Raw genomic sequence first — 25847 nt, forward strand, 5'->3', positions numbered from 1 at the left:
TATACGGAGCACAATGTGACTAGGACACACCAGGAGACTGCGCTGAGTAATGTGATATAGGACCCCTGTATACTGTGAGGGACTAAGGCTGTATACAGAGCAGAATGTGACTAGGACACACCAGGAGACTGCGCTGAGTAATGTGATATATGACACCTGTATACTGTGTGTGACTGAGGCTGTATACGGAGCATAATGTGACTAGGACGCACCAGGAGACTGCACTGAGTAATATGATATATGACACCTGTATACTGTGTGTGACTGAGGCTGTATACAGAGCACAATGTGACTAGGACGCACCAGGAGACTGCGCTGAGTAATGTGATATATGATTCCTGTATACTGTGTGACTGAGGCTGTATAAGGAGCACAATGTGACTAGGACGCACCAGGAGACTGAGCTGAGTAATGTGATGTGACACCTGTATACTGTGTGTGACTGAGGCTGTATACGGAGCACAATGTGACTAGGACGCAACAGGAGACTGAGCTGAGTAATGTGATATATGACACCTGTATACTGTGTGTGACTGAGGCTGTATACGGAGCACAATGTGACTAGGACACACCAGGAGACTGCGCTGAGTAATGTGATATATGACACCTGTATACTGTGTGTGACTGAGGCTGTATACAGAACACAATGTGACTAGGACGCACCAGGATACTGCGCTGAGTAATGTGATATATGACACCTGTATACTGTGTGTGACTGAGGCTGTATACGGAGCACAATGTGACTAGGATGCACCTGGAGGCTGCGCTGAGTAATGTGATACAGGTTGAGTCTCCCTTATCCAAAATGCTTGGGACCAGAGGTATTTTGGATAATGGATTTTTCCGTATTTTGGAATAATTGCATACCATAATGAGATATCATGGTGATGGGCCCTAAATCTAAGCACATAATGCATTTATGTTACATAATACACCTTATACACACAGCCTGCAGGTAATTTTAGCCAATATTTTTAATAACTTTGTGCATTAAACAAAGTGTGTGTACATTCACACAATTCATATATGTTTCATATACACCTTATATACACAGCCTAAAGGTCATTTAATACAATATTTTTAATAACTTTGTGTATTAAACAAACTTTGTGTACATTGAACCATCAGAAAACAAAGGTTTCACTATCTCTGTTCTACTCCAAACATTCCGTATTTAGGAATATTTGGATATGGGATACTCAACCTGTATATGACACCTGTACACTGTGTGTGACTGAGGCTGTATACGGAGCACAATGTGACTAGGACGCACCAGGAGACTGCTCTGAGTAATGTGATATGTGACACCTATATACTGTGTGTGACTGAGGCTGTATACGGAGCACAATGTGACTAGGACGCACCAGGAGTCTGCGCTGAGTAATGTGATATGTGACACCTGTATACTGTGTGTGACTGAGGCTGTATACGGAGTACAATGTGACTAGGATGCACCAGGAGACTGCGCTGAGTAATGTGATATATGACAGCTGTATACTGTGTGACTGAGGCTGTATACGGAGCACAATGTGACTAGGACGCACCAGGAGACTGAGCTGAGTAATGTGATGTGACACCTGTATACTGTGTGTGACTGAGGCTGTATACGGAGCACACTGTGACTAGGACGCACCAGGAGACTGCACTGAGTAATGTGATATATGACACCTGTATACTGTGTGTGACTGAGGCTGTATACAGAACACAATGTGACTAGGACGCACCAGGATACTGCGCTGAGTAATGTGATATATGACACCTGTATACTGTGTGTGATTGAGGCTGTATACGGAACACAATGTGACTAGGATGCACCTGGAGACTGCACTGAGTAATATGATATATGACACCTGTATACTGTGTGTGACTGAGGCTGTATACAGAGCACAATGTGACTAGGACGCACCAGGAGACTGCGCTGAGTAATGTGATATATGACACCTGTATACTGTGTGACTGAGGCTGTATACGGAACACAATGTGACTAGGACGCACCAGGAGACTGCGCTGAGTAATGTGATATATGACACCTGTATACTGTGTGTGACTGAGGCTGTATACGGAGCACAATGTGACTAGGACACACCAGGAGACTGCGCTGAGTAGTGTGATATGACACCTGTATACTGTGTGTGACTGAGGCTGTATACGGAGCACAATGTGACTAGGACGCACCAGGAGACTGCGCTGAGTAATGTGATATATGACACCTGTATACTGTGTGTGACTGAGGCTGTATACAGAACACAATGTGACTAGGACGCACCAGGATACTGCGCTGAGTAATGTGATATATGACACCTGTATACTGTGTGACTGAGGCTGTATACGGAGCACAATGTGACTAGGATGCACCAGGAGACTGCGCTGAGTAATGTGATATATGACACCTGTATACTGTGTGTGACTGAGGCTGTATACGGAGCACAATGTGACTAGGACGCAACAGGAGACTGAGCTGAGTAATGTGATATATGACACCTGTATACTGTGTGTGACTGAGGCTGTATATGGAGCACAATGTGACTAGGACGCACCAGGAGTCTGCGCTGAGTAATGTGATATGTGACACCTGTATACTGTGTGTGACTGATGCTGTATACGGAGCACAGTGTGACTAGGACGCACCAGGAGACTGCACTGAGTAATGTGATATATGACACCTGTATACTGTGTGGGACTGAGGCTGTATACAGAACACAATGTGACTAGGACGCACCAGGAGACTGCGCTGAGTAATGTGATATATGACACCTGTATACTGTGTGCGATTGAGGCTGTATACGGAACACAATGTGACTAGGACGCACCAGGATACTGCGCTGCGTAATGTGATATATGACACCTGTATACTGTGACGGAGGCTGTATACGGAGCACAATGTGACTAGGATGCACCTGGAGACTGCACTGAGTAATGTGATATGTGACACCTGTATACTGTGTTTGACTGAGGCTGTATACGGAGCACAATGTGACTAGGACGCACCAGGAGACTGCACTGAGTAATATGATATATGACACCTGTATACTGTGTATACTGTGTGTGACTGAGGCTTTATACAGAGCACAATGTGACTAAGACGCACCAGGAGACTGCGCTGAGTAATGTGATATATGACACCTGTATACTGTGTGACTGAGGCTGTATACGGAGCACAATGTGACTAGGACGCACCAGGAGACTGAGCTGAGTAATGTGATGTGACACCTGTATACTGTGTGTGACTGAGGCTGTATACGGAGCACAATGTGACTAGGACGCACCAGGAGACTGCGCTGAGTAATGTGATATGTGACACCTGTATACTGTGTGTGACTGAGGCTGTATACGGAACACAGTGTGACTAGGACGCACCAGGAGACTGCGCTGAGTAATGTGATATGTGACACCTGTATACTGTGTATGACTGAGGCTGTATACAGAGCACAATGTGACTAGGACGCACCAGGAGACTGCGCTGAGTAATGTGATATGTGACACCTGTATACTGTGTGTGACTGAGGCTGTATACGGAGCACAATGTGACTAGGACGCAACAGGAGACTGCGCTGAGTAATGTGATATGTGACACCTGTATACTGTGTGTGACTGAGGCTGTATACGGAGCACAAAGTGACTAGGACGCAACAGGAGACTGAGCTGAGTAATGTGATATTTGACACCTGTATACTGTGTGTGACTGAGGTTGTATACGGAGCACAATGTGACTAGGACACACCAGGAGACTGCGCTGAGTAATGTGATATAGGACCCCTGTATACTGTGAGGGACTAAGGCTGTATACAGAGCAGAATGTGACTAGGACACACCAGGAGACTGCGCTGAGTAATGTGATATATGACACCTGTATACTGTGTGTGACTGAGGCCGTATACGGAGCACAATGTGAGTAGGACACACCAGGAGACTGCGCTGAGTAATGTGATATAGGACACCTGTATACTGTGTGTGACTGAGGCTGTATACAGAACACAATGTGACTAGGACGCACCAGGATACTGCGCTGAGTAATGTGATATATGACACCTGTATACTGTGTGTGACTGAGGCTGTATACGGAGCACAATGTGACTAGGACGCACCAGGAGACTGCGCTGAGTAATGTGTTATGTGACACCTGTATACTGTGTGTGACTGAGGCTGTATACGGAGCACAATGTGACTAGGACGCACCAGGAGACTGCGCTGAGTAATGTGATATATGACACCTGTATACTGTGTGTGACTAAGGCTGTATATGGAGCACAATGTGACTAGGACGCACCAGGAGTTTGCGCTAAGTAATGTGATATGTGACCCCTGTATACTGTGTGTGACTGAGGCTGTATACAGAGCACAGTGTGTCTAGGACGCACCAGGAGACTGCGCTGAGTAATGTGATATAGGACACCTGTATACTGTGTATGACTAAGGCTGTATACAGAGCACAATGTGACTAGGACGCACCAGGAGACTGCGCTGAGTAATGTGATATATGACACCTGTATACTGTGTGTGACTGAGTGTTAGGATCTCCTGCTTTGTGCTGCCACGTCGCCATGGCAACCGGGAGGCAAGTGTTAGCGAAGTAACCTGAGCGCAGCTGATACTCCGGTCCGGGTTTTTACTGTGTAGTGGTTACAGGCTCTGTGCACGGCAGGGAATCCGGCGCTGGTTTTGTGCTCACAGTCTGTGAGGTCTGAGTGGGGCGTGGACAGCACCTGCTATATAAACCATCCTCTCAGGCTAGGCAAATGCTGCTGAATCTTTGTTTGTTAGTCAGTTCCAGAGAGTTAGCTAGTACTGTGTGACTTTGTATTTACTTGTTGCTTACTGCGAATAGGCCTTGGGATTCGGTACTTCATTCTGCCAATCCGGACCTAGCAGTAAGACTGGAGTCAGTTGTTTGACCTGCTGGGGTTCTTTTGCTATTCTGTGAACCCAGCAGGTTTGCGGCTGTACTCTCAGACCTGCTTGCTTAATCCTCCCTCACTGTGCAGGGCGTCCAGGTGTCAGTTTAGTGGCAGTAAGCTGAACCTGTGCCCTGCAAGTGGGGGTTAGGATTGTGGATACTCTCCTTGTGTCTATATTTCTATCTCTGACCAAGGAGTTTATTCCCACACCCGTTGGTAACCCTTTGGGGTTTTTTCTGTTGCTCTTAGCAACATCATTTCAGGTGCTCCACATGTTAAATCACTACACATCGCTTCATTGTCCGCTCTATTCCATCTGAGCATTCCTGACACTAGGGAGACACCCAATTCCTGAGCCTTTGGGCTTCTCCGTTCACTTTGTGTTTATTAGTTATTCCATCACCTCCTGTGTATGTTATGTTATACTGTCTGTGAGTTCGTTTGCTTCGCTTCCCTCTCTGTTCATACACCGGTATACTCCTGTTAGCACTGGTGTGCGTAACATATTCAGCAGCCTTACTCCTGTTGAAATTTTGTGGGAATATGGAGCATACCCCTCAAAATACTTTGCAACAGGTGGTCGATCAGGTGCAGGTCCTGACTCGACAATTTAATGAGATGTCCATTAAAATGAACACCCCGCAGACCGCTAGCGGAGCTCCCGCAGCAGCAGCGGCAAGTTCAGGGGTTAAGGAGCCGAAAGTAAATCTCCCGGATCGTTTTTCTGGAGATCGCTCGCAGTTCTTTTGTTTCAAGGAGAGCTGTAAGCTATATTTCAGGCTTAGGCCCCAGTCTTCTGGGTCGGAGATTCAGCGGGTGGGCATGGTGATTTCCTTGCTACAAGGAGACCCACAGGTCTGGGCATATGGGTTACAGCCTGACTGTCCGTCGCTTAAAAGTGTTGATGCTTTTTTTACGGCACTGGGCATTTTGTATGATGACCCTGACAAGATGGCTTCAGCCGAGGCTCAGATTACGGTTCTTAAGCAAGGGCGACGGCCAGCTGAGGTTTATAGTACGGAGTTTCGGAGTTTGGCTCATGATACCCAGTGGAATGACCCAGCCCTGAGAAACCAGTACCGAAGGGGCCTTTCTGACCAGATAAAGGACCAAAGTGGTACAATATCCCTCGCCTGATAGCTTAGATCAGCTCATGCAGTTATCCATCCGGGTGGATAGACGGCTGAGAGAGCGTAGACTTGAAAGGGAGACCGCAGTTTCCTTTTTTCCCAAGGGAACCTCAGACTCTGAGGAATATTCCGAGGAGCCTATGCAGATTGGGACTACCCGCCTCTCCTCGCGTGAGAAGACGCGGAGGAGACAGCAGGGTTTGTGTTTGTACTGTGGGAATAAAGGTCATGTTGTAGTATCATGCCCAGAAAACCCGGAAAACTTCAGGGCCTGAGGGTGATGGGAAATATCCTGTCAGGCCAGAAGTCAGAATTTCCTAAAAAGACTTTTCTCATTCCGGTGATTTTGGAGATCCTCGGTCAAACTGTCAAGACTGAGGCCTTTGTTGACAGTGGGGCCGATGGGGTCTTCATGGACCGTCAATTCGCCCTGGAACACTCTGTTCCCTCAGTACCTTTGGCATCAGAGATTGAGATCTGTGGGTTAAACGGGAAACCATTGTCCCAGGGTAAAATTACCTCCTGCACCAGCCAAATTCCTTTGTTTATTGGAGCCACACACTCTGAAAAATTGTCTTTTTTTATGTGACTGTCTGTTCTTTTGCCCCATTGGTTTTGGGGTTACCCTGGTTAAGGGCCCATAACCCTCAATTTGACTGGGTCTCTGGGGAGATTCTTAGTTGGGGTAGTGATTGTTTCAGGAGTTGCTTGAGCCTTCCAGTCAGGCTCTCGCAGCTAAGTTTGCCAGGATTGCCAGGATGTTATGCAGATTTTGCGGATGTGTTCTCCAAAAAAGTTGCGGAGGTACTACCTCCCCATCGCCCCTATGACTGTGCCATTGATTTGTTGCCGGATGCTAAGCTTCCCAAGAGCAGGTTGTACTCCCTGTCACGTCCTGAGACTCAGGCTATGGCAGAGTACATTCAGGAGAACTTGGCTAAGGGATTTATCAGACCCTCACAGTCCCCAGTTGGGTCGGGGTTCTTTTTCGTGGGTAAAAAGGACGGTTCGTTGCGACCCTGCATCGACTTCAGGGAATTGAACCGTATCACGATTAAAAACTCGTACCCACTGCCTCTCATTTCGGTTTTGTTTGACCAGCTTCGTACTGCCACCATTTTTTCTAAGATTGACCTACGCGGTGCTTACAATCTAATCCGAATAAGAGAGGGGGATGAATGGAAGACTGCCTTTAATACCCACTCAGGGCATTATGAATATTTGGTGATGCCTTTTGGGCTCTCTAATGCCCCGGCAGTCTTCCAGGAATTCATGAACGATGTGCTCAGGGAATATTTGGATAGATTCTTAGTTGTTTATCTAGATGACATCCTAATCTTCTCTCATTCCCTGGAGGAACATCGGAAGCATGTACGCTTAGTCCTCCAGAAACTCAGAGACCACCAGCTTGGGGCGAAGCTGGAGAAGTGCGAGTTTGAAGTCCAGCAAATCGCATTTCTAGGGTATATTATCTCCTCAGAAGGTTTCCAAATGGAGGGTTCTAAGGTACAGGCAGGCCTGGATTGGGTGCAGCCCACTAGTTTGAAGGCGCTTCAGCGTTTTCTGGGCTTTGCGAATTTTTATAGACGGTTTATAGCTGGATTTTCGTCTATAGTGGTCCCCTTGGTGGCACTCACTAAGAAAGGGGCGGATGTTGCTCACCGGTCTTGTGAGGCCAAAGCGGCCTTTGCCCGTCTCAAAAGGGCATTTGTCTCGGCCAAGGTGCTGCGACACCCAGATCCAGAGCATCCTTTTGTGGTAGAAGTGGATGCCTCTGAGATAGGTATTGGGGCAGTGCTCTCTCAGATGGGGGTGTCTGATAATCGCCTTCATCCCTGTGCTTACTTTTCCCGTAAATTTTCGTCTGCCGAGATGAATTATGATGTGGGTAACCGGGAATTGTTGGCTATAAAGGATGCACGCGGGGAGTGGAGACACTGGCTTGAGGGGGCTAAGTTTGTGGTCTCAATTCTCACCGACCATAAGAATCTGGCATATTTAGAGTCAGCGAAGCGGCTCAATGCCAGGCAGGCACGATGGGCTTTGTTTTTTGCTCGCTTTAATTTTTTGATAACATATCGCCCTGGGTCAAAAAACATCAAGGCTGATGCGCTCTCGCGGAGTTTTGCTCCAGTTCAAGAGACCACCGAGTAGCCATTGCCCATTGTGTCCCCATCATGTATTAAAGTGGGCATTACCCAGGACCTCTTGTCATTAGTCCTTAGAGCACAGGAGCAGGCTCCTCCAGACCTTCCGGTAGGTCTCTTGTTTGTGCCTCCTAGGTTAAGACAGCGAGTGTTCCTGGAATTCCATGCCAAGAGGTCGGCAGGGCATCCGGGTATTGCCAGAACTCGGGAGTTTCTGTCTAGGGCGGTGTGGTGGCCCTTGGTGGCTAGGGATGTGGATCAGTGGGTTCTGGCATGTGACGTTTGTGCCCGAAATAAAACTCCTAGAGGGGTTCCTGTCGGCCCATTACATCCACTCTCTATTCCGTCTAAGCCATGGACCCACATTTCCATGGATTTTGTGGTGGACTTGCCCAAATCCTCGGGGATGACAGCCATTTGGGTTGTCGTTGACAGGTTTTCGAAGATGGCGCATTTCGTTCCACTGGTTGGGTTGCCATCGGCCAGACGCCTGTCTGAGTTATTTATGCAGCATGTTGTGCGCCTCCACGGGTTGCCACTTGATGTGGTCTCTGACCGTGGATCCCAGTTTGTGGCCAAATTCTGGAGGGCATTTTGTTCTGATCTCCAGATTTCTGTGAGCTTGTCGTCAGGCTACCATCCACAGTCTAATGGGCAGACTGAGAGGGTGAACCAGTCCTTGGAGCAGTTCCTCAGGTGTTATGTCTCCAAGTGTCATACTGACTGGGTTGCTCATCTGTCCATGGCGGAGTTTGCCTATAACAACGCGGCTCACTCTGCTACAGGGATCTCTCCCTTCCTTTGTGTGTATGGGCATCATCCTAAGGCCAATTCTTTTGACCCCCTGGATTCCACGTCTGGTGGTTCCTCTGTCGTTTCGGTCCTTAGGGGTATTTGGAGGAAAGTGAAGAAAGCCCTTGTGTCTGTGTCATTAGTGACCAAAAGGGTTTTTGATAAGCGGAGAAGACCCTGCAGCTTCAAATTAGGAGACTTCGTCTGGTTGTCCACCAAGAATTTGAAGTTGAGACAGCCATCTCATAAGCTTGGCCCCCGGTTCATCGGCCCTTATAAGATCACCAGGGTTATCAATCCGGTGGCATTTCAGTTAGATCTGCCCCGTTCATTGGGTATCAATAAAACATTTCATTGTTCCCTTTTAAAACGGGCGGTTAGTAATCCTTCTTCCAGTGGAAGACCTTCTCCTCTTCTGATACGGGGTCAGAGGTAGTTTGTGGTTGAAAGGGTTCTTGACTCCAAGATGGTTCGGGGTCGGCTGTCATTTTTGGTGCACTGGATGGGGTATGGCCCGGAGGAGCGGTCGTGGGTGCGCAGTTGTGATCTTCATGCCCCTAGACTGATATGCTCTTTCTTCTCGCAGTTCCCCGATAAACCCGGTGGTAGGGGTTCTTTGAACCCTCGTCAGAGGGGGGGGTACTGTTAGGATCTCCTGCTCTGTGCTGCCACGTCGCCATGGCAACCGGGAGGCAAGTGTTAGGGAAGTAACCTGAGCGCAGCTGATACTCCGGTCCGGGTTTTTACTGTGTAGTGGTTACAGGCTCTGTGCACGGCAGGGAATCCGGCGCTGGTTTTGTGTTCACAGTCTGTGAGGTCTGAGTGGGGCGTGGACAGCACCTGCTATATAAACTATCCTCTCAGGCTGGGCAAATGCTGCTAAATCTTTGTTTGTTAGTCAGTTCCAGAGAGTTAGCTAGTACTGTGTGACTTTGTATTTACTTGTTGCTTACTGCGAATAGGCCTTGGGATTCGGTACTTCATTCTGCCAATCCGGACCTAGCAGTCAGACTGGAGTCAGTTGTTTGACCTGCCGGGGTTCTGTTGCTATTCTGTGAACCCAGCAGGTTTGCGGCTGTACTCTCAGACCTGCTTGCTTAATCCTCCCTCACTGTGCAGGGCGTCCAGGTGTCAGTTTAGTGGCAGTAAGCTGAACCTGTGCCCTGCAAGTGGGGGTTAGGATTGTGGATACTCTCCTTGTGTCTATATTTCTATCTCTGACCAAGGAGTTTATTCCCACACCCGTTGGTAACCCTTTGGGGTTTTTTCTGTTGCTCTTAGCAACATCATTTCAGGTGCTCCACATGTTAAATCACTACAGATCGCTTCATTGTCCGCTCTATTCCATCTGAGCATTCCTGACACTAGGGAGACACCCAATTCCTGAGCCTTTGGGCTTCTCCGTTCACTTTGTGTTTATTAGTTATTCCATCACCTCCTGTGTATGTTATGTTATACTGTCTGTGAGTTCATTTGCTTCGCTTCCCTCTCTGTTCATACACCGGTATACCCCTGTTAGCACTGGTGTGCGTAACACTGAGGCTGTATACGGAGCACAATGTGACTAGGACGCAACAGGAGACTGAGCTGAGTAATGTGATATATGACACCTGTATACTGTGTGTGACTGAGGCTGTATACGGAGCACAATGTGACTAGGACGCACCAGGAGACTGCGCTGTGTAATGTGATATGACACCTGTATACTGTGTGTGACTGAGGCTGTATACGGAGCACAATGTGACTAGGACGCACCAGGAGACTACGCTGAGTAATGTGATATGACACCTGTATACTGTGTGTGACTGAGGCTGTATACAGAACACAATGTGACTAGGACGCACCAGGATACTGCGCTGATTAATTTGATATATGACACCTGTATACTGTGTGACTGAGGCTGTATACGGAACACAATGTGACTAGGACGCACCAGGATACTGCGCTGAGTAATGTGATATATGACACCTGTATACTGTGTGTGACTGAGGCTGTATACAGAGCACAATGTGACTAGGACGCACCAGGAGACTGCGCTGAGTAATGTGATATGTGACCCCTGTTTACTGTGTGTGACTGAGGCTGTATACAGAGCACAATGTGACTAGGACTCACCAGGAGACTGCGCTGAGTAATGTGATATATGACACCTGTATACTGTGTGACTGAGGCTGTATACGGAGCACAATGTGACTAGGACGCACCAGGAGACTGAGCTGAGTAATGTGATATGTGATACCTGTATACTGTGTGTGACTGAGGCTGTATACAGAGCACAATGTGACTAGGACGCACCAGGAGACTGCGTTGAGTAATGTGATATATGACACCTGTATACTGTGTGACTGAGGCTGTATACGGAGCACAATGTGACTAGGACGCACCAGGAGACTGAGCTGAGTAATGTGATGTGACACCTGTATACTGTGTGTGACTGAGGCTGTATACGGAGCACACTGTGACTAGAACACACCAGGAGACTGAGCTGAGTAATGTGATATATGACACCTGTATACTGTGTGTGACTGAGGCTGTATACGGAGCACAATGTGACTAGGACGCACCAGGAGATTGCGCAGAGTAATGTGATATGACACCTGTATACTGTGTGTGACTGAGACTGTATAGGGAGCACAATGTGACTAGGACACACCAGGAGACTGCGCTGAGTAATGTGATATATGACACCTGTATACTGTGTGTGACTGAGGCTGTATACGGAGCACAATGTGACTAGGACGCACCAGGAGACTGCGCTGAGTAATGTGATATATGACACCTGTATACTGTGTGTGACTGAGGCTGTATACAGAACACAATGTGACTAGGACGCACCAGGATACTGCGCTGAGTAATGTGATATATGACACCTGTATACTGTGTGTGACTGAGGCTGTATACGGAGCACAATATGACCAGGATGCACCAGGAGACTGCGTTGAGTAATGTGATATATGACACCTGTATACTGTGTGACTGAGGCTGTATACGGAGCACAATGTGACTAGGACGCACCAGGAGACTGCGCTGAGTAATGTGATATATGACACCTGTATACTGTGTGACTGAGGCTGTATACGGAGCACAATGTGACTAGGACGCACCAGGAGACTGAGCTGAGTAATGTGATATGTGATACCTGTATACTGTGTGTGACTGAGGCTGTATACAGAGCACAATGTGACTAGGACGCATCAGGAGACTGCGTTGAGTAATGTGATATATGACACCTGTATAGTGTGTGTGACTGAGGCTGTATACGGAGCACAATGTGACTAGGACGCACCAGGAGACTGAGCTGAGTAATGTGATGTGACACCTGTATACTGTGTGTGACTGAGGCTGTATACGGAGCACACTGTGACTAGAACACACCAGGAGACTGAGCTGAGTAATGTGATATATGACACCTGTATACTGTGTGTGACTGAGGCTGTATACGGAGCACAATGTGACTAGGACGCACCAGGAGACTGTGCTGAGTAATGTGATATATGACACCTGTATACTGGGTGTGACTGAGGCTGTATACAGAACACAATGTGACTAGGACGCACCAGGAAATTGCGCTGAGTAATGTGATATATGACACCTGTATACTGTGTGTGACTGAGGCTGTATACGGAGCACAATGTGATCAGGATGCACCAGGAGACTGCGTTGAGTAATGTGATATATGACACCTGTATACTGTGTGACTGAGGCTGTATACGGAGCACAATGTGACTAGGACGCACCAGGAGACTGCTGTGAGTAATGTGATATGACACCTGTATACTGTGTGTGACTGATGCTGTATACGGAGCACACTGTGACTAGGACGTACCAGGAGACTGCACTGAGTAATGTGATATATGACACCTGTATACTGTGTGTGACTGAGGCTGTATACGGAGCACAATGTGACTAGGACGCACCAGGAGACTGCACTGAGTAATGTGATATATGACACCTGTATACTGTGTGTGACTGAGGCTGTAAATGGAGCACAATGTGACTAGGACGCACCAGGAGACTGCGGTGAGTAATGTGATATGACACCTGTATACTGTGTGTGACTGATGCTGTATACAGAGCGCAATGTGACTAGGACGCACCAGGAGACTGCGCTGAGTAATATAATATATGACACCTGTATACTGTGTGTGACTGAGGCTGTATACAGAACACAATGTGACTAGGACGCACCAAGAGACTGCGCTGAGTAATGTGATATATGACACCTGTATACTGTGTGTGATTGAGGCTGTATACGGAACACAATGTGACTAGGACGCACCAGGATACTGCGCTGAGTAATGTGATATATGACACCTGTATACTGTGACGGAGGCTGTATACAGAGAACAATGTGACTAGGATGCACCTGGAGACTGCACTGAGTAATGTGATATGTGACACCTGTATACTGTGTTTGACTGAGGCTGTATACGGAGCACAATGTGACTAGGACGCACCAGGAGACTGCACTGAGTAATATGATATATGACACCTGTATACTGTGTATACTGTGTGTGACTGAGGCTGTATACGGAGCACAATGTGACTAGGACGCACCAGGATACTGCGCTGAGTAATGTGATATATGACACCTGTATACTGTGTGTGATTGAGGCTATATACGGAACACAATGTGACTAGGATGCACCTGGAGACTGCACTGAGTAATGTGATATGTGACACATGTATACTGTGTTTGACTGAGGCTGTATACGGAGCACAATGTGACTAGGACGCACCAGGAGACTGCACTAAGTAATATGATATATGACACCTGTATACTGTGTATACTGTGTGTGACTGAGGCTGTATACGGAGCACAATGTGACTAGGACGCACCAGGAGACTGCGCTGAGTAATGTGATATATGACACCTGTATACTGTGTGACTGAGGCTGTATACGGAACACAATGTGACTAGGACGCACCAGGAGACTGAGCTGAGTAATGTGATATGTTACACCTGTATACTGTGTGTGACTGAGGCTGTATACAGAGCACAATGTGACTAGGACGCACCAGGAGACTGCGCTGAGTATTGTGATATATGACACCTGTATACTGTGTGACTGAGGCTGTATACGGAGCACAATGTGACTAGAACGCACCAGGAGACTGCGCTGAGTAATGTGATATGTGACCCCTGTATACTGTGTGTGACTGAGGCTGTATACGGAGCACAGTGTGTCTAGGACGCACCAGGAGACTGCGCTGAGTAATGTGATATAGGACACCTGTATACTGTGTGACTGAGGCTGTATACGGAGCACAATGTGACTAGGACGCACCAGGAGACTGCGCTGAGTAATGTGATATATGACACCTGTATACTGTGTGTGACTAAGGCTGTATACGGAGCACAATGTAACTAGGATGCACCAGGAGACTGCGCTGAGTAATGTGATATATGACACCTGTATACTGTGTGTGACTGAGGCTGTATACAGAGCACAATGTGACTAGGACACACCAGGAGACTGCACTGAGTAATGTGATATATGACACCTGTATACTGTGTGTGACTAAGGCTGTATACGGAGCACAATGTAACTAGGATGCACCAGGAGACTGCGCTGAGTAATGTGATATATGACACCTGTATACTGTGTGTGACTGAGGCTGTATACAGAGCACAATGTGACTAGGACACACCAGGAGACTGCACTGAGTAATGTGATATATGACACCTGTATACTGTGTGTGACTGAGTCTGTATACGGAGTACAATGTGACTAGGACGCACCAGGAGACTGCGCTAAGTAATGTGATATAATATGACACCTATATACTGTGTGACTGAGGCTGTATACGGAGTACAATGTGACTAGGACGCACCAGGAGACTGCGCTGAGTAATGTGATATATGACACCTGTATACTGTGTGTGACTGAGGCTGTATACGGATCACAATGTGACTAGGACGCACCAGGAGACTGCGCTGAGTAATGTGATATATAACACCTGTATACTGTGTGTGACTGAGGCTGTATACGGAGTACAATGTGACTAGGACGCACCAAGAGACTGCGCTGAGTAATGTGATATATGACACCTGTATACTGTGTGACTGAGGCTGTATACGGAGTACAATGTGACTAGGACACACCAGGAGACTGCGCTGAGTAATGTGATATATGACACCTGTATACTGTGTGTGACTGAGGCTGTATACGGATCACAATGTGACTAGGACGCACCAGGAGACTGCGCTGAGTAATGTGATATGACACCTGTATACTGTGTGTGACTGAGGCTGTATACAGAGCACAATGTGTCTAGGACGCACCAGGAGACTGCGCTGAGTAATGTGATATATGACACCTGTATACTGTGTGACTGAGGCTGTATACGGAGTACAATGTGACTAGGACGCACCAGGAGACTGCACTGAGTAATGTGATATATGACACCTGTATACTGTGTGACTGAGGCTGTATACGGATCACAATGTGACTACGACGCACCATGACTGCACTGAGTAATGTGATATATGACACCTGAATACTGTGTGACTGAGGCTGTATACGGAGTACAATGTGACTAGGACGCACCAGGAGACTGCGCTGAGTAATGTGATATGACACCTGTATACTGTGTGTGACTGAGGCTGTATACGGAGCACAATGTGACTAGGACGCACCAGGAGACTGCGCTGAGTAATGTGATATATGACACCTGTATACTGTGTGTGACTGAGGCTGTATACGGAGCACAATGTGACTAGGGCACACCAGGAGTCTGCACTGAGTAATGTGATATGTGACACCTGTATACTGTGTGTGACTGAGGCTGTATACGGAGCACAATGTGACTAGGACGCACCAGGAGACTGCGCTGAGTAATGTGATATATGACACCTGTATACTGTGTGTGACTGAGGCTGTATACGGAGCACAATGTGACTAGGATGCACCAGGAGACTGCACTTAGTAATGTGATATGTGACACCCATATACTGTGTGTGACTGAGGCTGTATACGGAGCACAATGGCCCTCATTCCGAGTTGTTCGCTCGCAAGCTGCTTTTAGCAGCTTTGCACACGCTAAGCCGCCGCCTACTGGGAGGGAATCTTAGCTTATCAAAATTGCGACCGAAAGATTCGCAATATTGCGAAAAGACTTCTCTGTGCAGTTTCTGAGTAGCTCGAGACTTACTCTTCCAGTGCGATCAGTTCAGTGCTTGTCGTTCCTGGTTTGACGTCACAAACACAACCAGCGTCGCCCAGACACTCCTCCATTTCTCCAGCCACTCCCGCGTTTTTCCAAGAAACGGCAGCGTTTTTTCACACACTCCCATAAAACGGCCTATTTCCGCCCAGAAACACCCACTTCCTGTCAATCACATTACGATCACCAGAACGAAGAAAAAAACCACGTAATGCCGTGAGTAAAATTCCTAACTGCATAGCAAATTTACTTGGCGCAGTCGCAGTGCGAACATTGCGCATGCACAATTAGCGGAAAATCGCTGCGATGCGAAGAAAATTACAGAGCGAACAACTCGGAATGACCACCAATGTGACTAGGACACACAAGGAGTCTGCGTTGAGTAATGTGATATGTGACACCTGTATACTGTGTGTGACTGAGGCTGTATACGGAGCACAATGTGACTAGGACGCACCAGGAGACTGCGCTGAGTAATGTGATATATGACACCTGTATACTGTGTGTGACTGAGGCTGTATACGGAGCACAATGTGACTAGGACGCACCAGGAGACTGCGCTGAGTAATGTGATATATGACACCTGTATACTGTGTGTGACTGAGGCTGTATACGGAGCACAATGTGACTAGTACACACCAGGAGTCTGCACTGAGTAATGTGATATGTGACACCTGTATACTGTGTGTGACTGAGGCTGTATACTGAGCACAATGTGACTAGGACGCACCAGGAGACTGCACTGAGTAATGTGATATGTGACACCTGTATACTGTGTGTGACTGAGGCTGTATACGGAGCACAATGTGACTAGGACGCACCAGGAGACTGCGCTGAGTAATGTGATATATGACACCTGTATACTGTGTGTGACTGAGGCTGTATACGGAGCACAATGTGACTAGGACGCACCAGGAGACTGCGCTGAGTAATGTGATATATGACACCTGTATACTGTGTGTGACTGAGGCTGTATACGGAGCACAATGTGACTAGTACACACCAGGAGTCTGCACTGAGTAATGTGATATGTGACACCTGTATACTGTGTGTGACTGAGGCTGTATACTGAGCACAATGTGACTAGGACGCACCAGGAGACTGCACTGAGTAATGTGATATGTGACACCTGTATACTGTGTGTGACTGAGGCTGTATACGGAGCACAATGTGACTAGGACGCACCAGGAGACTGCGCTGAGTAATGTGATATATGACACCTATATACTGTGTGTGACTGAGGCTGTATACGGAGCACAATGTGACTAGGACGCACCAGGAGACTGCGCTGAGTAATGTGATATGTGACACCTGTATTGTGTTCCTAGAAGATTTTCACGCAGCCTGGCGTGCCAGGAGGGGCTGTTTGGCGTGATTGCAGGACAGATGTACGAGGACACATCTGTAGGCTGTATAGCGCTGTTTTATGTGCCCAGTCCTGAGCTCACAGTAGGGATGGCCTGTGGAATCTTATGGTGCACCACCATCCATATATGTTACTATGTTATTATGTGCAAGCGGTGGTTTCTGTCATCGCTGTGTGTCCAGTGGTTTCTCTGATGTTTTCCCGATGTTATCATACACTGACTATCGTTCTCATCTGCGCATGTGCGCCAGAGTACCATAAATGGTTTCCAAACGATGGCTAGATGCCATCATAAGGCAATTTATTAATACAGTGCTGCATCCCTAGCCAGTGCCGGACCGGGGCATGCAGGGCCAACCGTGCCATAACAGGGGCCACAACAAAGCACAACTAGTCACAAAGGGAGGTGTGGTGGCCAATTACCACCTGGATAGCTGCTTCCACTATAAGATCCATGCGTCAGTGGCTACAACACAGCAGATCAGCTTTTGGGGCAGCGTAAGTATGATAATTGCCAATGACAGCGAGATATTAGCCGGTGTTTATAAAGGGCGACTACTGTGTGTAATAAGTGGGCTTAGCTGTAAATATTTGCACATCCTCTGGAAGTGACTGGGTTCTGCTTTGGGGAGGGCAGGCTGGAAACAGACCGCGAGAGGCGTTGGCAGGAGTCCAAAGAGCAGATGCTTCATAAAAACAAAAGAGCATAAAACTAAATCATGGTAGAAAAGAGAGAGGTTACTGAGAGCGCGGTGATCCTCGCAGGGAGCCGAGGTTACTTAGAGCGCGATGATCCTCGCAGAGAGCCGAGGTTACTGAGAGCGTGGTGATCCTCGCAGAGAGAGAGAGTTTACTGAGAGCGCGGTGATCCTCGCAGAGAGAGAGGTTACTGAGAGCGCGGTGATTCTAGCAGAGAGGGAGGTTACTGAGATCGCGGTGATCCTCGCAGAGAGCCGAGGTTACTGAGAGCCCGGTGATCCTCGCAGAGAGAGAGGTTAATGAGAGCGCGGTGATCCTCGCAGAGAGAGAGGTTACTGAGAGCGCGGTGATCCTCGCAGAGAGCCGAGGTTACTGAGAGCGCGGTGATCCTCGCAGAGAGCCGAGGTTACTGAGAGCGCGGTGATCCTCGCAGAGAGCCGAGGTTACTGAGAGCGCGGTGATCCTCGCAGAGAGAGGGGTTACTGAGAGCGCGGTAATTCTAGCAGAGAGGGAGGTTACTGAGAGCGCGGTGATCCTCCCAGAGAGAGAGGTTACTGAGAGCGCGGTGATCCTCGCAGAGAGAGAGGTTACTGAGAGCGCGGTGATTCTAGCAGAGAGGGAGGTTAATGAGAGCGCGGTGATCCTCGCAGAGAGAGAGGTTACTGAGAGCGCGGTGATCCTAGCAGAGAGCCGAGGTTACTGAGAGCCCGGTGATCCTCGCAGAGAGAGAGGTTACTGAGAGCGCGGTGATCCTCGCAGAGAGCCGAGGTTACTGAGAGCGCGGTGATCCTCGCAGAGAGCCGAGGTTACTGAGAGCGCGGTGATCCTCGCAGAGAGCCGAGGTTACTGAGAGCGCGGTGATCCTCGCAGAGAGAGGGGTTACTGAGAGCGCGGTAATTCTAGCAGAGAGGGAGGTTACTGAGAGCGCGGTGATCCTCCCAGAGAGAGAGGTTACTGAGAGCGCGGTGATCCTCGCAGAGAGCCGAGGTTACTGAGATCGCGGTGATCCTCACAGAGAGCCGAGGTTACTGAGAGCGCCGTGATCCTCCCAGAGAGCCGAGGTTACTGAGAGCGCCGTGATCCTCGCAGGGAGCCGAGGTTACTGAGAGCGCGGTGATCCTAACAGAGAGAGAGGTTACTGAGAGCGAGGTGATCCTCGCAGAGAGAGAGGTTACTGAGAGCGAGGTGATCCTAGCAGAGAGCCGAGGTTACTGAGAGCGCGGTGATCCTCGCAGAGAGAGAGGTTACTGAGAGCGTGGTGATCCTCGCAGAGAGCCGAGGTTACTGAGAGCGCGGTGATTCTCGCAGAGAGCCGAGGTTACTGAGAGCGCGGTGATCCTCGCAGAGAGCCGAGGTTACTGAGAGCGCGGTGATCCTCGCAGAGAGAGGGGTTACTGAGAGCGCGGTAATTCTAGCAGAGAGGGAGGTTACTGAGAGCGCGGTGATCCTCCCAGAGAGAGAGGTTACTGAGAGCGCGGTGATCCTCGCAGAGAGCCGAGGTTACTGAGATCGCGGTGATCCTCACAGAGAGCCGAGGTTACTGAGAGCGCCGTGATCCTCCCAGAGAGCCGAGGTTACTGAGAGCGCCGTGATCCTCGCAGGGAGCCGAGGTTACTGAGAGCGCGGTGATCCTCGCAGAGAGAGGGGTTACTGAGAGCGCGGTGATCCTAACAGAGAGAGAGGTTACTGAGAGCGAGGTGATCCTCGCAGAGAGAGAGGTTACTGAGATCGCGGTGATCCTAGCAGAGAGAGAGGTTACTGAGAGCGCGGTGATCCTCGCAGAGAGAGAGTTTACTGAGTGCGCGGTGATCCTAGCAGAGAGAGAGGTTACTGAGAGCGCGGTGATCCTTGCAGAGAGAGAGGTTACTGAGAGCGCGGTGATCCTCGCAGAGAGAGAGGTTACTGAGAGCGCGGTGATCCTCGCAGAGAGAGAGGTTACTGAGAGCGCGGTGATCCTCGCAGGGAGCCGAGGTTACTGAGAGCGCGGTGATCCTCGCAGGGAGCCGAGGTTACTGAGAGCGCTGTGATCCTCGCAGAGAGAGAGGTTACGGAGATCGCGGTGATCCTTGCAGAGAGAGAGGTTACTGAGAGCGCGGTGATCCTAGCAGAGAGAGAGGTTACTGAGATCGCGGTGATCCTAGCAGAGAGAGAGGTTACTGAGAGCGCGTTGATCCTAGCAGAGAGAGGTTACTGAGAGTGCGGTGATCCTCGCAGAGAGAGAGGTTACTGAGATCGCGGTGATCCTCGCAGAGAGAGAGGTTACTGAGAGCGCGGTGATCCTCGCAGAGAGCCGAGGTTACTGAGAGCGCGGTGATCCTAACAGAGAGCCGAGGTTACTGAGAGCGCGGTGATCCTAACAGAGAGAGAGGTTACTGAGAGCGCGGTGATCCTCGCAGGGAGCCGAGGTTACTGAGAGCGCGGTGATCCTCGCAGGGAGCCGAGGTTACTGAGAGCGCGGTGATCCTCGCAGAGAGAGAGGTTACTGAGAGCGCAGTGATCCTAGCAGAGAGAGAGGTTACTGAGAGCGCAGTGATCCTAGCAGAGAGAGAGGTTACTGAGAGCGCGGTGATCCTCGCAGAGAGAGAGGTTACTGAGATCGCGGTGATCCTAGCAGAGAGAGAGGTTACTGAGAGCGCCGTGATCCTCGCAGAGAGAGAGGTTACTGAGAGCGCCGTGATCCTCGCAGAGAGGGAGGTTACTGAGAGCGCCGTGATCCTCGCAGAGAGAGAGGTTACTGAGAGCGCGGTGATCCTAGCAGAGAGAGAGGTTACTGAGAGCGCGGTGATCCTCGCAGAGAGAGAGGTTACTGAGATCGCGGTGATCCTCGCAGAGAGAGAGGTTACTGAGATTGCGGTGATCCTCGCAGAGAGAGAGGTTACTGAGAGCGCGGTGATCCTCGCAGAGAGCCGAGGTTACTGAGAGCGCGGTGATCCTCGCAGAGAGCCGAGGTTACTGAGAGCGCGGTGATCCTCCCAGAGAGCCGAGGTTACTGAGAGCGTGGTGATCCTAGCAGAGAGAGAGGTTACTGAGAGCGCGGTGATCCTCGCAGAGAGCCGAGGTTACTGAGAGCGCGGTGATCCTCACTGAGAGCGCGGTGATCCTTGCAGAGAGAGAGGTTACTGAGAGCGCGGTGATCCTCGCAGAGAGAGAGGTTACTGAGAGCGCGGTGATCCTAGCAGAGAGAGAGGTTACTGAGAGCGCGGTGATCCTCGCAGAGAGAGAGGTTACTGAGAGCGCGGTGATCCTCGCAGAGAGAGAGGTTACTGAGAGCGCGGTGATCCTAGCAGAGAGAGAGGTTACTGAGATCGCGGTGATCCTAGCAGAGAGAGAGGTTACTGAGAGCGCGTTGATCCTAGCAGAGAGAGGTTACTGAGAGTGCGGTGATCCTCGCAGAGAGAGAGGTTACTGAGATCGCGGTGATCCTCGCAGAGAGAGAGGTTACTGAGAGCGCGGTGATCCTCGCAGAGAGCCAAGGTTACTGAGAGCGCGGTGATCCTAACAGAGAGCCGAGGTTACTGAGAGCGCGGTGATCCTAATAGAGAGAGAGGTTACTGAGAGCGCGGTGATCCTCGCAGGGAGCCGAGGTTACTGAGAGCGCGGTGATCCTCGCAGGGAGCCGAGGTTACTGAGAGCGCGGTGATCCTCGCAGGGAGCCGAGGTTACTGAGAGCGCGGTGATCCTCGCAGAGAGAGAGGTTACTGAGAGCGCAGTGATCCTAGCAGAGAGAGAGGTTACTGAGAGCGCAGTGATCCTAGCAGAGAGAGAGGTTACTGAGAGCGCGGTGATCCTCGCAGAGAGAGAGGTTACTGAGATCGCGGTGATCCTAGCAGAGAGAGAGGTTACTGAGAGCGCCGTGATCCTCGCAGAGAGAGAGGTTACTGAGAGCGCCGTGATCCTCGCAGAGAGGGAGGTTACTGAGAGCGCCGTGATCCTAGCAGAGAGAGAGGTTACTGAGAGCGCGGTGATCCTCGCAGAGAGAGAGGTTACTGAGATCGCGGTGATCCTCGCAGAGAGAGAGGTTACTGAGATTGCGGTGATCCTCGCAGAGAGAGAGGTTACTGAGAGCGCGGTGATCCTCGCAGAGAGCCGAGGTTACTGAGAGCGCGGTGATCCTCGCAGAGAGCCGAGGTTACTGAGAGCGCGGTGATCCTCCCAGAGAGCCGAGGTTACTGAGAGCGTGGTGATCCTAGCAGAGAGAGAGGTTACTGAGAGCGCGGTGATCCTCGCAGAGAGAGAGGTTACTGAGAGCGCGGTGATCCTCGCAGAGAGAGAGGTTACTGAGAGCGCGGTGATCCTAGCAGAGAGAGAGGTTACTGAGAGCGCGGTGATCCTCGCAGAGAGAGAGGTTACTGAGAGCGCAGTGATCCTCGCAGAGAGAGAGGTTACTGAGAGCGCGGTGATCCTAGCAGAGAGAGAGGTCACTGAGAGCGCGGTGATCCTCGCAGAGAGAGAGGTTACTGAGAGCGCGGTGATCCTAGCAGAGAGAGAGGTTACTGAGAGCGCGGTGATCCTCGCAGAGAGAGAGGTTACTGAGAGCGCGGTGATCCTCGCAGAGAGCGCGGTGATCCTCGCAGAGAGAGAGGTTACTGAGAGCGCCGTGATCCTCGCAGAGAGAGAGTTTACTGAGAGCGCGGTGATCCTCGCAGAGAGAGAGGTTACTGAGAGCGCGGTGATCCTAGCAGAGAGAGAGGTTACTGAGAGCGCGGTGATCCTCGCAGGGAGCCGAGGTTACTGAGAGCGCGGTGATCCTAGCAGAGAGAGAGGTTACTGAGAGCGCGGTGATCCTAGCAGAGAGAGATGTTACTGAGAGCGCCGTGATCCTCGCTGGGAGCCGAGGTTACTGAGAGCGCGGTGATCCTAGCAGAGAGAGAGGTTACTGAGAGCGCCGTGATCCTCGCAGAGAGAGAGGTTACTGAGAGCGCGGTGATCCTAGCAGAGAGAGAGGTTACTGAGAGCGCCGTGATCCTAGCAGAGAGAGAGGTTACTGAGAGCGCGGTGATCCTCGCAGAGAGAGAGGTTACTGAGATCGCGGTGATCCTCGCAGAGAGAGAGGTTACTGAGATCGCGGTGATCCTAGCAGAGAGAGAGGTTACTGAGATCGCGGTGATCCTAGCAGAGAGAGAGGTTACTGAGATCGCGGTGATCCTAGCAGAGAGAGAGGTTACTGAGATCGCGGTGATCCTAGCAGAGAGAGAGGTTACTGAGATCGCGGTGATCCTAGCAGAGAGAGAGGTTACTGAGAGCGCGGTGATCCTCGCAGAGAGAGAGGTTACTGAGAGCGCGGTGATCCTCGCAGAGAGAGATGTTACTGAGAGCGCAGTGATCCTAGCAGAGAGAGATGTTACTGAGAGCGCAGTGATCCTAGCAGAGAGAGAGGTTACTGAGAGCGCAGTGATCCTAGCAGAGAGAGATGTTACTGAGAGCGCAGTGATCCTAGCAGAGAGAGAGGTTACTGAGAGCGCGGTAATCCTCGCAGAAAGAGAGGTTACTGAGAGCGCGGTGATCCTAGCAGAGAGAGAGGTTACTGAGATCGCGGTGATCCTCGCAGAGAGAGATTGGTTACTGAGAGCGCGGTGATCCTCGCAGAGAGAGATGTTACTGAGAGCGCGGTGATCCTCGCAGAGAGAGAGGTTACTGAGATTGCGGTGATCCTAGCAGAGAGAGATGTTACTGAGAGCGCGGTGATCCTCGCAGAGAGAGAGGTTACTGAGATTGCGGTGATCCTAGCAGAGAGAGAGGTTACTGAGAGCGCGGTGATCCTAGCAGAGAGAGAGGTTACTGAGATCGCGGTGATCCTCGCAGAGAGAGATTGGTTACTGAGAGCGCGGTGATCCTCGCAGAGAGAGATGTTACTGAGAGCGCGGTGATCCTAGCAGAGAGAGAGGTTACTGAGAGCGCGGTGATCCTCGCAGAGAGAGAGGTTACTGAGATCGCGGTGATCCTCGCAGAGAGAGAGGTTACTGAGAGCGCGGTGATCCTAGCAGAGAGAGAGGTTACTGAGATCGCGGTGATCCTAGCAGAGAGAGAGGTTACTGAGAGCGCGGTGATCCTCGCAGAGAGAGAGAGGTTACTGAGAGCGCGGTGATCCTAGCAGAGAGAGAGGTTACTGAGAGCGCGGTGATCCTCGCAGAGAGAGAGGTTACTGAGATCGCGGTGATCCTCGCGGAGAGAGATTGGTTACTGAGAGCGCGGTGATCCTCGCAGAGAGAGAGGTTACTGAGAGCGCGGTGATCCTCGCAGAGAGAGAGGTTACTGAGAGCGCGGTGATCCTCGCAGAGAGAGATTGGTTACTGAGAGCGCGGTGATCCTCGCAGAGAGAGAGGTTACTGAGAGCGCGGTGATCCTCGCAGAGAGAGAGGTTACTGAGATCGCGGTGATCCTCGCAGAGAGAGAGGTTACTGAGATCGCGGTGATCCTCGCAGAGAGAGAGGTTACTGAGAGCGCGGTGATCCTCGCAGAGAGAGATTGGTTACTGAGAGCGCGGTGATCCTCGCAGAGAGAGAGGTTACTGAGAGCGCGGTGATCCTCGCAGAGAGAGATTGGTTACTGAGAGCGTGGTGATCCTCGCAGAGAGAGATTGGTTACTGAGAGCGCGGTGATCCTCGCAGAGAGAGATTGGTTACTGAGAGCGTGGTGATCCTCGCAGAGAGAGATTGGTTACTGAGAGCGCGGTGATCCTCGCAGAGAGAGATTGGTTACTGAGAGCGTGGTGATCCTCGCAGAGAGAGATTGGTTACTGAGAGCGTGGTGATCCTCGCAGAGAGAGATTGGTTACTGAGAGCGCGGTGATCCTCGCAGAGAGAGAGTATACTGAGAGCGCGGTGATCCTCGCAGGGAGCCGAGTTTACTGAGAGCGCGGTGATCCTCGCAGAAAGAGAGGTTACTGAGATCGCGGTGATCCTCGCAGAGAGAGAGGTTACTGAGAGCGCGGTGATCCTCGCAGAGAGAGAGGTTACTGAGAGCGCGGTGATCCTCGCAGAGAGAGAGAGGTTACTGAGAGCGCGGTGATCCTCGCAGAGAGAGAGAGGTTACTGAGAGCGCGGTGATCCTAGCAGAGAGAGAGGTTACTGAGAGCGCGGTGATCCTCGCAGAGAGAGAGGTTACTGAGAGCGCGGTGATCCTCGCAGAGAGAGAGGTTACTGAGAGCGCGGTGATCCTCGCAGAGAGAGAGGTTACTGAGAGCGCGGTGATCCTCGCAGAGAGAGAGAGGTTACTGAGAGCGCGGTGATCCTCGCAGAGAGAGAGAGGTTACTGAGAGCGCGGTGATCCTAGCAGAGAGAGATGTTACTGAGAGCGCGGTGATCCTAGCAGAGAGAGAGGTTACTGAGAGCGCGGTGTTCCTAGCAGAGAGAGATGTTACTGAGAGCGCGGTGATCCTCGCAGAGAGAGAGGTTACTGAGAGCGCGGTGATCCTAGCAGAGAGAGATGTTACTGAGAGCGCGGTGATCCTAGCAGAGAGAGAGGTTACTGAGAGCGCGGTGATCCTCGCAGAGAGCCGAGGTTACTGAGAGCGCAGTGATCCTCACAGAGAGAGAGGTTACTGAGAGCGCGTGATCCTCGCAAGGAGCCGCCGCTGCCGAGCCTCATCCTCTCAGGCCGTGGAGGAAGCTGAGAGACGCTGAGACTCTCGCTGACTTGTGTCAGTGTCAGG

At 50.4% G+C, this 25847-nt stretch overlaps 1 protein-coding gene across 2 annotated transcripts in view; it reads left to right on the forward strand.

Moving 5' to 3' along the window:
• The window catches only part of TGFB2 (transforming growth factor beta 2), a 254239-nt gene that overhangs the window by 190986 nt on the left and 37406 nt on the right, over positions 1-25847 (forward strand). The gene's annotated exons all lie outside the window — the stretch shown is intronic.

The sequence above is a fragment of the Pseudophryne corroboree genome, chromosome 4 (assembly GCF_028390025.1).
Source record: "Pseudophryne corroboree isolate aPseCor3 chromosome 4, aPseCor3.hap2, whole genome shotgun sequence".
Taxonomy (NCBI): domain Eukaryota; kingdom Metazoa; phylum Chordata; class Amphibia; order Anura; family Myobatrachidae; genus Pseudophryne; species Pseudophryne corroboree.